Below are 14,070 nucleotides of genomic sequence, written 5' to 3' on the forward strand. Positions count from 1 at the left end.
ATCGACACAGATACCACCATCACACGAGAGGACACCACCCACCAGGTACATGGTACATACTCCTTTGACTCGGCCAATGTTGTCTACCTCATACGTTGCAGGAAAGGATGCCCCGGAGCATGGTACATTGGCGAGACCATGCAGACACTGCGACAATGGATGAACGGACACCGCGCAAAAATCGCCAGACAGGAGGGTTCCCTCCCAGTCGGGGAACACTTTAGCAGTCAAGGACATTTAGCCACCGATCTTCGGGTAAGCGTTCTCCAAGGCGGCATTCGAGACACACGACAACGCAAAATCGTCGAGCAGAAATTGATAGCCAAGTTCCGCACCCATGAGGACGGCCTCAACCGGGATCTTGGGTTCATGTCACGCTACACGTAACCCCACCAGCAGGAAAAAAAAGTTATCTGTTTTTAATACAACTGGAAATTCTCTCTCTCTCTCTGCCTTTCGGGTCTCTTTCTCTCTGTCTGTGTAATTTGACCCATTGTGTATTCAGTGTACTGGGACCTACTGTTTTCCGTGGCTAACCTGTCTGAACACCAACGACACCTTTGATTGGTGTGACGGTGTCCCAGCCTAATATAAGATATGCAATTTGAGAACCTCTCATTCACTCACTCACCTGACGAAGGAGATAATCTCCGAAAGCTTGTGATTTTAAAATAAAATTGTTGGACTATAACCTGGTGTTGTAAGATTCCTTACATCTATTTATAAAGCCCAGGATCCCATATGCCTTATCAACTTGTCCTGCCATCTTCAAAGATTTTTGTATGTATTTGTGTATGTCTCTCTGTACCTGTATCTGCTTTAAAAATGTACCATTTAGTTTATATTGTCTCTCCTCATTACAAAATGCATCATTACTCTGCGTTAAATTTTATCTGCCATATGTCAGATATAGCACTTTTCACACCTCAGGGGATGTCCCAAAGCACTTCACAGCCAATTAAATACTTTTTGAAGTGTCGTCACTGTTGCAATGTAGGAAATGCAGCAGCCAATTTGCACTCTGCAACGTCCCACAAACAGCACTGAGATAATTGCCCAGATAATCTGTTTTAGTTGAGGGATAAATGTTGGCCAGAACACCAGGAGAACGCTGCTGGTCTTCTTCGAATAGTGCTATTGGATCCTTTATCTCCATCTGAGAGGGCAAAAAGGGCTTCAGTTAATCTGAAAGACGGCATCTCAACAATGCAACATTCTCACTCTACTGCACTAAAGTATCAACCATTATATGCTCACGTCTCCGGAGTGGGGCTTAAACCCACACCCTTCTGCCTCAGAGGTAAGAATGCTATAACTGTGCCAAAGCTAAGGATGAAATAAAATTGAGCAATTTGACTGGCTGGTTTTATGGTGCTGGCTTTTCCTGCCAGTGTGGATACGTGTCAACCTATAAAACTCAGAAAACCTGCTGAGGAGCTTCAAAGGAAGCTGACACAGCCCGCAGAAATCTAACAACTCAACAAACCGCATACAATGGTAAAATAGCCTCAAATAAAGGCACATGACCAAGTTCAGTTCTTCATGGTGACCGAATAAATTAAAATTCCTTTTTTATTCCACTTGATAATGGATTTCAGGTGTTTTATGAGTGTTTTGGGATCACATTCTACAATTCAGTTTCTTTTTCTGTGAAAACTGAAACCAGTAGCCTCACATATCTCAAACAGAAGCAGCTACAATCATTTTTACAGTGGTAGGCATAAAAATGTTTAAAGGGAAAGGTGAGTTCTGATGGTGCAAAATTTATTTCCGATAGGGCTCTCTCCCCAACCCCCAGGCAATTTTGATTTTTGATACTTTTTGGTACATTTTGAAGTGTACTGTGATTCAGCATTTGGAACTAAAAATTATTTTTCCTGGAATTTATATATCTATAAATATTAAAATAAGAGAACTTGTTACAAGTCAGAAGTGACTCATGATTTTAGCACCATCAGAAGCAAACACTGAAGGAGTATAACACAGCAGGCCTAGATATACAAGTGCCCATGTTAAATGGGATAATAATAATGGTCTGTAGACTTACAACATCAAAAAATTATTGAAACAGATGTAAATAATACAACATTTTAAATGTAAAAAGCATTGATGTAAAGAACATAGCAACAACTTATATTTCTATAGCACTCCTCAAATGCAGGAAGAAGTCTCATTGCTTTTGAAGCTAAGGAAGAAACAATTAGTCGATGCATTATGATGTGGAGATGCCGGTGATGGACTGGGCTGTACAAATGTAAGGAATCTTACAACACCAGGTTATAGTCCAACAGTTTTATTTGAAAATCACAAGCTTTCGGAGGCTTTCTCCTTCGTCAGGTGAGAGGAGAAAGCCTCCGAAAGCTTGTGATTTTCAAATAAAACTGTTGGACTATAACCTGGTGTTGTAAGATTCCTTACATCGATGCATTATGGCAGGAAAGCATCAAGTAAACATCTAACATCCCTCCCACTGCCCCAATCACAAGGGCACTCTATTCCCTCCAGACCCCTCTATCCCACCACTCTCCTCTCTGCCATATACACCCGTCTCTTGCATCCAATTCTCCTCTTCCTTCCCCATCCATTTCCCCTTTGCCATGTAGTCTTCCCTCTTCCTTTGCCATGCACATTTCCCTCTCCCCTTGCCTTGCACTTCCCTTGCTATGCATTGTGCCAACTCCCCATTGCATTCTGCCCCCTCCCCTTGCATTCTTCTTTAACCCCTCTCCACTCTTTACATTCTGGTCCCCTTCCTTGCCATATATTCTCCCCCTCTCCTTCGCACCTATTCCCTCTTTATCCACTCCTACCCAATCTCAGTGGCCAATGCGCCAGACAGGCCCTGCTCCTTCTCTTCAAGCACTTCCAGTGCTAATGGCCTGAATTGTCACCTCTGTATATGGGAGGATTCCCACCTCTAGTATACAGAGGTGCCAGGGGTGGGCAAAGAGTTGGAGCGGGACCTTTTCAGTGCTTTCACCATTGGACCCAGGAGCAATGGGACAGAAGGAGCGAGGAGCTCAATTCTGCCAATTTCTTGCCATAAATGTGGCAGCATACACAGAGGCCCCAAACGTGCAAAATGCAGACGGTCAGCAATTATGTATTCTTTCTTCTGCACATTTCTACGATGAAATATCAAAGGAAATAATGGGCATTGATCACCCAAGGATCATGTTATCACCAGCTAGACTATAACAGAAGATAGCCGTGTAATCTCATTGTCAATGGCTACGACTAATAAACATAATAAAACAAATCTTTGGTCTTGATTTTGCTCAAGGTTATTGTTCAAAGATGACAACCAAGCAGACATTAAATCCCAGAACATTAAAGATAAACTCATCCACTGGTTTAGTTTCAAAAGAGTGTTAATTTGGTCACTGCACAATTTTAAACTTAACAACAAACTCATTCAAAGATTAAGCAGCGTGTTACACAATTTCACACAGCCCTGCGATAAAGGATTTGCCTATATCTTTTAAAAAGCATTTGGACAGTTACATGGGTAAGATGGGTATAGAGGGATATGGGCCAAGTGCAGGAAATTGGGACTAGCTTAGTGGTATAAACTGGGCGACATGGACATGTTGGGCCGAAGGGCCTGTTTCCATGTTGTAACTTCTATGATTCTATGATTCTATGATAGCGTTTCTGCTTACTGATCTGGCTCTCTGCTGAGTTACATGCGATTAAAGAGAACATCTGTTTTCTGGTTTGCTGAGATTAGGGGTGGTGGCCTAATGGTTATGGTACTGGGCTTAGTACTCTATAGATTGTGTGTTCAAATCCCATCTTGGTAAGATAGGATATTGTATTTAGTAAATCTGGTAAATTGTTGGTTGGCTCCAGATAAATTAACCATGAAATCTACTAGATTGTTATGGAGAGAGGGAACCTGCTAGTCCTACTGGTCTGACCTACATGTGTCTCTAATCTCACACCACATGGCTGACTCTTAATGCCCTCAGAGCAATTAGGGATGGGCAATAAATGTGGCCATGCCAGTATTGCCCATATTCTGAGAACAAATGTTACAAAAAACATAATCCACCATGGCTCACCTCTTCTATGCATGTACTGAAATGTTGCAGATGAGGTGAATCGTGGTAGATTATGGAATGACCTCAGTCTGCCCAACATTGGCTGTTTTTCAGGTCACCATCGGAACAGCACAAATGGGTTCTGAAAAAGTTGACTGTCCATGTGAAAAGTGGATGGATGTGATGAATTGGATCTGATATTAGAGTGGGTCATATTTAATCAATGGAATATTTGAGTCAATCAACCCTTCACGAATCCATGTTGACTCTCTTTGATCAGCTCATACCTGATCAAGCGCTCAGTCACTCTGTCCCTGATGATAGATTTCAGTAACTTCCCCATAACATGAAACCATCTGAACCCCTCGTTTAGATTCCAGTCCATGGCTGGGAATTTCCACAGACCTCATCCCACTCCTCCGCCGTAACTTTGCTAAAAACCACGTAAACGGGGTTTCCTCCGCACTTCCAGTGAAGTTATAGTGGCAGAGTGGGAGCAGCTCCAAGGAAATTTCTGGCCCATATCTCACTTCTGGGTATCCATTAGTCTATTTGTAAACTGACCAGAGCTCTCGATTAGATTCCAGCCTGCAACTCACTCTCAGGTATCCATTAATCTATATATAAACCATTCAAGCCCATTGATTAGATTCCAGCCTGTAACTCACTCCTGGGTATCCACGATTTAAAATATTAACCAACCAAACCCTTCAATTTGATTACAGCCCACACCAGGTATTTGTTGTTCTGTGGTAGAAACGACCCGGAGCTCTTCATTACATTAATGTTTAAAGTGGGAGTGCAGTAAAGATCTGGATATTGGACGTACTATTTTGAGTGGTTGAGGTAAACATATTTTACAGAGGAAATGAGTCAGTCCATCTGCCAGCACCAAAAAGGGAGATTTATTGCCTGTAGTAAGACTGATTTTCCAACTTCAAAATCCCTGCTCAGTTACAATCAGACACAAAAGAAAAATCCTTTAACTCTGCTCCCACAGTGTGAGTTGACCCTAACCTGGGGCAAGCACCCCCGATGGTTATTTCCCCACACAGATGTCTCTGGGTGAGACTCCAATTTAGTGATAGGTTTTGTCTAAGCAATGAACATTTTGCACTGTGAATAAGGAAAGAGAAACAAGCTATGAATTTCCTCAGGGGTTCTCCCAGTCATTCCAATTGGCAAACCCGGATACATCACGTAAATGGGGTTTCCGCCAATGTTCCGCCGAAGTTACGGTGGCCAATCGGGAAAACCTCCAAGGAAATTTGTGCCGTCAGTCTCTCTGACTGACCCTGGTCTTCAGCTCAGTCCCAGAGGTGAAAGGACATGAATCGAAACACTGGTCCAATCCAACAGAATCCTGTCTTGTGAGAGTGAATAGGAAGGTGTTTATCACACTCCTATATGGGAAGTGAATGGGCCGTTAATGGTATGAGTGACTATGATGTAAGGAATGAGAACTTACTTATTTTTAAGTTGCTTTAACATTGCGAATCCCGGCACATCTACGTTCAGGCTGCAACCAGCTGTGTCAGATCCAACTGTCAGGAGCTGGCGCCACTAGGGTGGGTCTTAGCAAAATATATAAGCAACTGAAAGTCGGGGTCATTTCAATTCTACGCACATGGGATCATTAGATTATGTGCAATGGAAGTAATATAGAGCATTGGAATTCTATATAATGGAAGGGGTTTGGCTCCTGTTCATGTGCAATTTGGTGTAAGGACAGCATTCGTACATATAGGCAGGTGTAAACCCCTGGTTCCTTCTCATGGGCACAATATAATGTCTCCTGTTCTGTTCTGAGAGACGTGAATGGAGTGGGCTCTGCGGTTTAGATCGGTCAGTTCTCACAGTCATATTTCCCGGTATATTTAGCACGTTAACCTATGAGTAAGATTATGTTACTGGTATGCCCCTGTGGAGCGTTGGATAGCAGGCAGGATGATCGAGGCTGGTGCGACTCATGGGGAGCGAAATTGGGTCATGTAGTGCCTGTTTTGTAGGCGCTACGTGGACACCTAAGCCCCGAAAATGGCGTCTGAGATGCGCGCGCACTTCCCCCGTGACATGCGCAGAACACCATCTTGGTAAAGGCATTTGCGTACGCACCTAACAAACGCCACCAGCATGTAGAGTGCGGAGATTATAATGTTAATCAGCGTGCAACCCTGATTTAAAAGGACTGCTGCTATTTTGGAAGTCCACGCTCCAGCCAATGCACAGTCTTAACCTCGCACAACTGGTCTTAAGCGGCATGGAGTGCCCCCACCAACGCTATTTAAAGGGATCATGCAGGAGTTACTGGTTAGTTGCTGGATTATTTGTTCTGGCTGTTGGATGCATTTGTACCTGTTTTTGGAGGTTTCCTATACTTGACTAATGTTGCAATGCTCTATAGGGAGTGGGTTAGCTAGCTGACAAGCAACAGCAAGGGCACTGGTGGAGTGGCAGCGGTGGGACAGGAATGCTGTCATCCTGAGAGAGGACGGCAGGTTCACATTCCATGGAGCCACTGCCACTTGCTACCTCCTGTTATGCGCCACCTCCTCCAGCAAGAAAGCGGCAAGTCCGTCGGTGAGTGTCCTGCAAGATGTTTGGGTGATGTGGCTGTCATGGTTGAATAGCTGCCAGTGTGCATGACCTGTGAGTTGTGGGTGTGCGGCTTGCAACAGTGGCAATGTGTGAGGGTGAGATGAAGCAACTGATTGGAAGAGGTGCAAACTGATTGAAAGAATTTGTTGGTATGTGGGTGATGGGGGTGTAGTGTGTGGAGCAGTGGATGCGGCTAGTGGTGCAGTTAGTAGGAGACACCACTTGACAGTTGAATTCACTCACCTTGACCACTCATGTCAAATCATTGAACTTTTTCCTGCACTGCATCCATGTTCGTGGTGCTACGCTCCTATCATTGACCTCGTCTACTACTGCCTCCCACTGCCTCGTGAGCTTACGTCTGGAGGGCCTCTTGCTCCCCCCCCTGCTGGTGTGTGCAGTCAATCAACAGCGTAGGTAGTGCTGGCTGCACGCAACAATCAGTGAAATCATCAGGCAACACGAATGTTACATGTGGGTTAATCGCACACCGCGATCCCAGCGTCCGTTTTCAGGGGTTAACCAATTTAACCCCCATGCACTCTGAGAAGTGACTTCGGCAATAATCAACCAGCATTTTGCAGTTGCTGCGACTCTTATTGATTTAATAAATGTAAATTTAATAATTTACATAACCAGGACTCATGCTTATGCTCCCTCACTGCCAGTGACAGTGTTCCCTCTACTGTTCAATTCTTACATAGCATCATAAGTGGTGATTTCCTGGAGCACTGTGTTAAACTCCCTCTTTGCAGAGACCTTGGAGATCCCCAATGCTTCAGTTTGTTACTACACTGTCCAATGTGGAACTGGGTCATACAGAGCAGGAAAATCCCTTTTCGATTCCTGGTCTGGACTCAGTTATCTGATTGTAGTTGGGTAGTAGTAGAAGATGATCCAATTGATCTTAGCACACCTGGGTGTGCCCGTGTTCTGCTGGTGTTTCTGAGCTGTGTTTTTAGGCTATAGCTATGGTTCCCACCAGCCAATCTTCAGTTTGTGATCCTGTGATGTCCACCATTGGATCAATCCTGGGGAGACAGATGAACCTTTGAATCCTCTAGAGTGCTACATCAGTCGCCTCTTGAATGCAATAGACTATATCGTCTGATGGCAGAGAAAACCCCCCTGGTGTCTAAACATACTTGGTGGCTGGAAAATTGATGGTTGCTGTGACTTGAGAAGCAGTTGGAGTTGCTAAAAAACCATTGAGATAATCCTGCACCATTACACATATATCCATTAAGGCCATTCTTTTTATATTCAAGCCCACGTGCAACCCTCTCCCCCTGCACCCACCCCCCAACCCTCCTATTACACAAGCAGCTCAGGGGCCAATGACACATTCAACAACCTCACTACTGGATCTGTCACTCCAGCTGATTTGGAGGGAGAGGGTCCAGGTTGCTTCAAGGTATCAAAAAGCAATACTTACAGAAATAAATAGTAAAACATTCTTAAAATACCCTCCAGGGAATGACAAGAGAAATGAAAAACAAAAAAGAAGCATTCAATTCTTCCAAATCAATATATCCTTCAGATTGAGGTAGGATATGTAACAGTAGATCTCAGCACAGTAATTGAGCCCATTAGTTGATAGATGTATGGTACTCTTCAGCCAGCATCTGTTAACTCATTCACACAGTTTGGCATTTTGCCCACTACAACATCTTGGTCCCAGAAAGCCAAAAGGCTTTAATACAGTTGTGCAGAGTGAATAGGGGCTGTAGCAATGGCTGTGTTTGGTGAAGAAGCCCATCAGTGGCTGAAGACTGTGTACTCTCAGCTGTGCTCGTAAATAGAATTAATCGATCTTGAAATTAGATATTGTACAAGATTTATGTGGGCCTATTATTGCCCTTGGCCTGGGAGACATATGCGTTGCTTTTAGTGTTTTCCTCGTGATCTTTAATGACACTAATTTGGTTATGATCTGTGATGTGCCCATTATCATGGCATTTCAATCATTGTTTATGCTGTCCATTAGACTTTTAATTGTACTAGGATCAGACCCATTTCTTTACTTGAATCTGCTGGATGTATTCAATCGAGGAGATATTCACCCAGTGTAGATTTTATTTGTTGAATCTTCCTGTACTGATTATTTACTGTACTACAATCTGGATTAGAAATATTTCCATTACTTTTACAGTTCCTGTTCCACCTTTAAAAAAGCACAATACTGGCTGGGTCGCTGAGTTTGTAATACACTGCCCAATACTGGCTGGATCACTGAGTTTGTAATACACTGCCCAATACTGGCTGGATCGCTGAGTTTGTAATACACTGCCCAATACTGGCTGGATCTCTGAGTTTGTAAATATCCTGCCCAATACTGGCTGGATCACTGAGATTGTAATACACTGCCCAATACTGGCTGGATCGCTGAGTTTGTAATACACTGCCCAATACTGGCTGGATCGCTGAGTTTGTAAATGTCCTGCCCAATACTGGCTGGATTGCTGAGTTTGTAATACACTGCCCAATACTGGCTGGATCTCTGAGTTTGTAAATACACTGCCCAATACTGGCTGGATCGCTGAGTTTGTAATACACTGCCCAATACTGGCTGGATCACTGAGTTTGTAAATACACTGCCCAATACTGGCTGGATCGCTGAGTTTGTAATACACTGCCCAATACTGGCTGGATCACTGAGTTTGTAATACACTGCCCAATACTGGCTGGATCACTGAGTTTGTAATACACTGCCCAATACTGGCTGGATCGCTGAGTTTGTAAATATACTGCCCAATACTGGCTGGATTGCTGAGTTTGTAATACACTGCCCAATAGTGGCTGGATCGCTGAGTTTGTAAATACACTGCCCAATACTGGCTCGATCACTGAGTTTGTAAATACTCTGCCCAATACTGGCTGGATCACTGAGTTTGTAAATACTCTGCCCAGTACTGGGCTATGTTAAATTTTCAAAATGCTGACAATCAGATGCATATCTGAATAAATTGCACAGCATGTTTGTATTTGAATTGATTAACTTGGCTCCTCTCTCAAATAAACGTCTCAGAAACCAACTAAACAATAGTCAATTCCATTGTTAATATGTGTTAGGTTATCTGAAATCATAACAAAATTTTCCAGAGTTCCCATTCCTGATCACTATCTAGTGACACCCCTCTCCACCCCCCACCTCCCCCCCACCCCGACCAGCTATAAAATGGGCATGTCTGGATATCAGGTGAGGGGAGGATCAGGCTCAACTGTGATGCAGCCCACTGTTGAATATCTGCTCACTATCTAGACTTATACATGTACAATATCTACTTGAGAAGGTATTGCAGAGCAGGCAACAACCCATGGACCTGTACCCCTGCCAGAGTTATCATTTTCAGGAGAGGAAGGGAGACAAATTAGGGATATTAAAAAAAGAGCATAATTGTGGCAGCATGATTGGGTCTGACATCGGTAATGCTATGATGGTATTTAAGGAGGTAAAAACCAGTTTGAGTTACAGAATTCACATTCCACCTTAACTGAGAATGTTGTGACTATTGTTTAGTTGGGTACTGGGGAGTTTGTGTAAGGGAGGAGCCAAGTCACTCAATTCAAATACAAACATGCTGTGTAATTTGTTCAAATATGCATCTGATCGGCAAACATTTGAAAATTTAACAGACCGTTATTTAAATTCAGGAAGCACCAGTTGCAGTTTCAGGCATAATTATCGGTCTGCACCTTTTAAAACAATGATCTTAACCTGGAGCCTTCAAAGAGAAGTTATCTGACTGGAACCGCTGAAGAGCATAAGGTAATTCAGCCAACTTCTTGTGGTTGGCGAAGAAAGGATTAAAAAAATCAACAACCTAAAAAACAAAATATAATCATAGTTTTAGTGCTAGAGATGTAAACCATTTATAATTTTTACCATACAAGGAGCTAGCATAATGCAACAACTATTGTAAAATATGTTGAGCTGGATTTTCCTTCTTTTTACTGCCCATTTTTTCAAGCAGTTTTGCGGCATCAGAAAAGAGTAAAATGGGGGCAGTGTGTAATACTGTCAGGAAAATGCCCTAAAAATTGCCATAAATATGTCCTCAAAATGGAGTTTCAGCCGCCAATGCTGTGTGGAACAAGGAACTGCTCACAGACTGACAGCCCTAAACTGTCACGGTCACACCTCAGAGACAGCAGCCCCCATTTAAACCTGGGGTGGGAGGGTGGCGTGTGGGGGTCAGAGCGGGAGGGAAGTGGCCATGGTGGTGCCAGCATGAGGCCTGGGCAATTTTTACCTCCCGGGGCCTCATTCAAAGGTCCCGATGTTGACTCCCGGCCGAAGCTGGTCAGAATGATGTGGAAGGCCGGCGAGCGGGAGCAGGAAATCGCGCGGCTGCAGGCCGCCAGCAGGCAACTAAGGAAAAGGTCCACAGCAAGGTAAGTGAGGAGGGGTTGTCCAAGATGATCGTGGTCGGGGGGGGAGAGGGGGGGAGAAGCTGGGGCAGAGGGAGACCAAGGTTTCCTTGCGGCGCCAGGAGGACCTGAAAGAAAATTAACTCACCTGGGCCTCTCCTGGCCCCGACCCCGCTTACCACCAATGGCTCGCACTGTTAAAATACATACAAACATACGAACTAAGAGCAGGAGTAGGCCATTCGGCCCCTCGAGGCTGCTCTGCCATTTGATAAGACCATGGCTGATCTGATTGTGACCTCAACCCTACTTTCCCATCTACCTACTATAACCTCTGACTCCCTTGTTAATCAGGAATCTATCTAACACAGCCTTAAAAATATTCAATGACCCTGCCTCCACCGCTCTCTGGGGAAGGGCGTTCCACAGACTCACGACCCTCTGAGAAAAAAATTCTCCTCATCTCCGTCTTAAATGGGAGACCCCTTATTTTTAAACTGTGGACCCTAGTTCTAGTCTCTCCCACAAGGGAAAACATCCCCTCAGCATCTACCCCTTCTTGTCCCCTCAGGATTTTATATGTTTCAATAAGATCATCGCTCATTCTTCTAAACTCCAGTGTATACAGGCCCAACTTGTCCAACCTTTCCTCATAAGATAACCCCCTGATCCCAGGAATCAGTCCAGTGAACCTTCTCTAAACTGCCTCCAAAGCAATTATGTCCTTTCTTAAATAAGGAGACCAAAACTGCACATAGATGTGGTCTCACCAATGCCCTGTACAACTGTAGCAAAACATTTCTACTTTTATATTCCATTCCCCTTGCAATAAATGACAACATTCCATTTGCCTTCCTAATCACTTGCTGTACCTGCATACTAACTTTTTGTGATTCATGTACGAGGACACCCAGATCCCTCTGTACCTCAGAGTTCTGCAATCTCTCTCCATTTAAATAATGTACTGCTTTTCTATTCCCCCTGCCAAAGTGGACAAGTTCACATTTTCCCACATTATACTCCATCTGCCAAATGTTTGCCCACTCACTTAACCTATCTATATCCGTTTGCAGACTCCTTATGTCCTCTTCACAACTTACTTTCCTACCTACCTTTGTGTCATCAGCAAATTTAGGAACCATACATTCGGTCCCTTCATCCAAGTCATTGATATAGATTGTAAATAGTTGAGGCCCCAGCACTGATCCCTGAGGCACTCCACTCGTTACATCTTGCCAACCTGAAAATTACCCATTTATGCCTACTCTCTGTTTCCTGTTAGTTAACCAATCCTTTATCCATGCTAATGTTACCCCCGACACCATGAGCTTTTATTTTGTGTAGCAGCCTTTGATGTGGCACCTTGTCAAAATCCAAGTACACCACATCCACAGGATCCCCTTTATCCACGTTGCTTGTTACTTCCTCAAAGAACTCTTATAAATGAGTCAAACACGATTTCCCTTTCACAAAACCGGGTTGACTCCGCCTGATTAGTCTCAGGGTCCAAATTACATGACGGGATTCCGGCATTTAAATATTTATCAGGCCGGGGGGGTGGGCACAAATGTTGTGGGAACACAGTGGGCGGCGCCCGGTCGCCATTTTAACTCCCCCCCCCCCACACCGTTCCCACCGGGTGGGCAAGGTTGAAATCGCCGCTAGGATGTTAGGAAACTTGTTAGAAGGAAGGCTGAGAAGTTCTGGGCGTGAAACTGTCACATGGGTGTAAATTTTAACTTTGAACCGGGGAGGGAGCGGGAGGAAGATGTTCGGGTGGAAGGTAAGGCGGGGGGGGGGGTCGCAATGAGGCCAATCAATTTCACTTCCAGGTTTCGCACCGAGCAGCCAGCATGATTGACAGGCTGGCTGTCAGGCAGGAAGACCTGCTGCAGCAGGCCACAGCCTTGGCACTCACCTCCGCCAAGTGTTAAAAATCTGTCTCTCTGACAGCCAGCCAAAATCTCCTAAAGGTAGCCGGTACCTGTAATTTGCTAAAAATAACAGTCTGCTGTCTGCACGGAGTCTGAACGGAGATCAGTCATCGCACACATAAAACACAGTTACATGTCCCGTCCGTATGTTTACAAACTGTTGAGTTATTTCAAAACATTGAATAAAGGTTGCACACCACTAAATCCCACATCCTCCAATCTGCATGCCAGACCTCACCAATCTGCCGTCCGAGTTGGTACCAGGCCTGCGAGAGTGCATGCACCAAGGTTCTCTGTTGGTGCACTAGAGACCTTGATGCAAGAGATGGACAGAAGGGCCATCCTATATCTTCAGGGTGGAGGGGGTGTCAAGATGCCCTCCAGACATATGCCCAAAAAGCAGTGGGAGGCAGCGGGCACAAAGTTAATGCCAGGCACACAGCACCATGAATATAGATGCAGTGCAGGAAGAAGTTCAATGCTTTGACATGAGTGGTCAAGGTGAGTGAGGTCAACTGTCAAGTGGCGTCTCCTACCAATTACACCACTAGCCGCATCCACTGCTCCACGCACTACACCCCCATCACCCACATACCAACAAACTCTTTCAATCACTACTCAACCCTTCAAATCACATGCTGCATCTCACCTTCACACATTACCACTCTAGCAAGCCACGCAACCACAACTCACAGGCCACTCACACTGGCAGCTATTGAACCATGACAGGCACATCACCCAGACACATGTCCCGCTTTCTTGCAGGAGAAGGTGGCGCATAACAGGAGGCAGCAAGTGGCAGTGGCATTTAGCCCCTTGAACCTGTTCCGCCATTCAATGAGATCGTGGTTTATCTGTGACCTAACTCCATATATCCGCCTTAGCCCCATATCCATGGTTCACAGAAATCTATCAATCTCAGATTTAAAATTCACAATTGAGCTAGAATCAACTGCCGTCTGCAGAAGAGCGTTCCAAACGTCTCCACCCTTTGCGTGTAGAAGCATTTCCTCACTTCACTCCTGCATATCCTGTCTCTAAATGTCAGGCTATCATCCCTCATCCTAGTATTCAAGTATAGGAAACCTTCAAAAACAGATACAAATGCATCAGCAACCAGAAGC

Source organism: Heptranchias perlo, chromosome 13, assembly GCF_035084215.1.
Source record: "Heptranchias perlo isolate sHepPer1 chromosome 13, sHepPer1.hap1, whole genome shotgun sequence".
NCBI lineage: Eukaryota > Metazoa > Chordata > Chondrichthyes > Hexanchiformes > Hexanchidae > Heptranchias > Heptranchias perlo.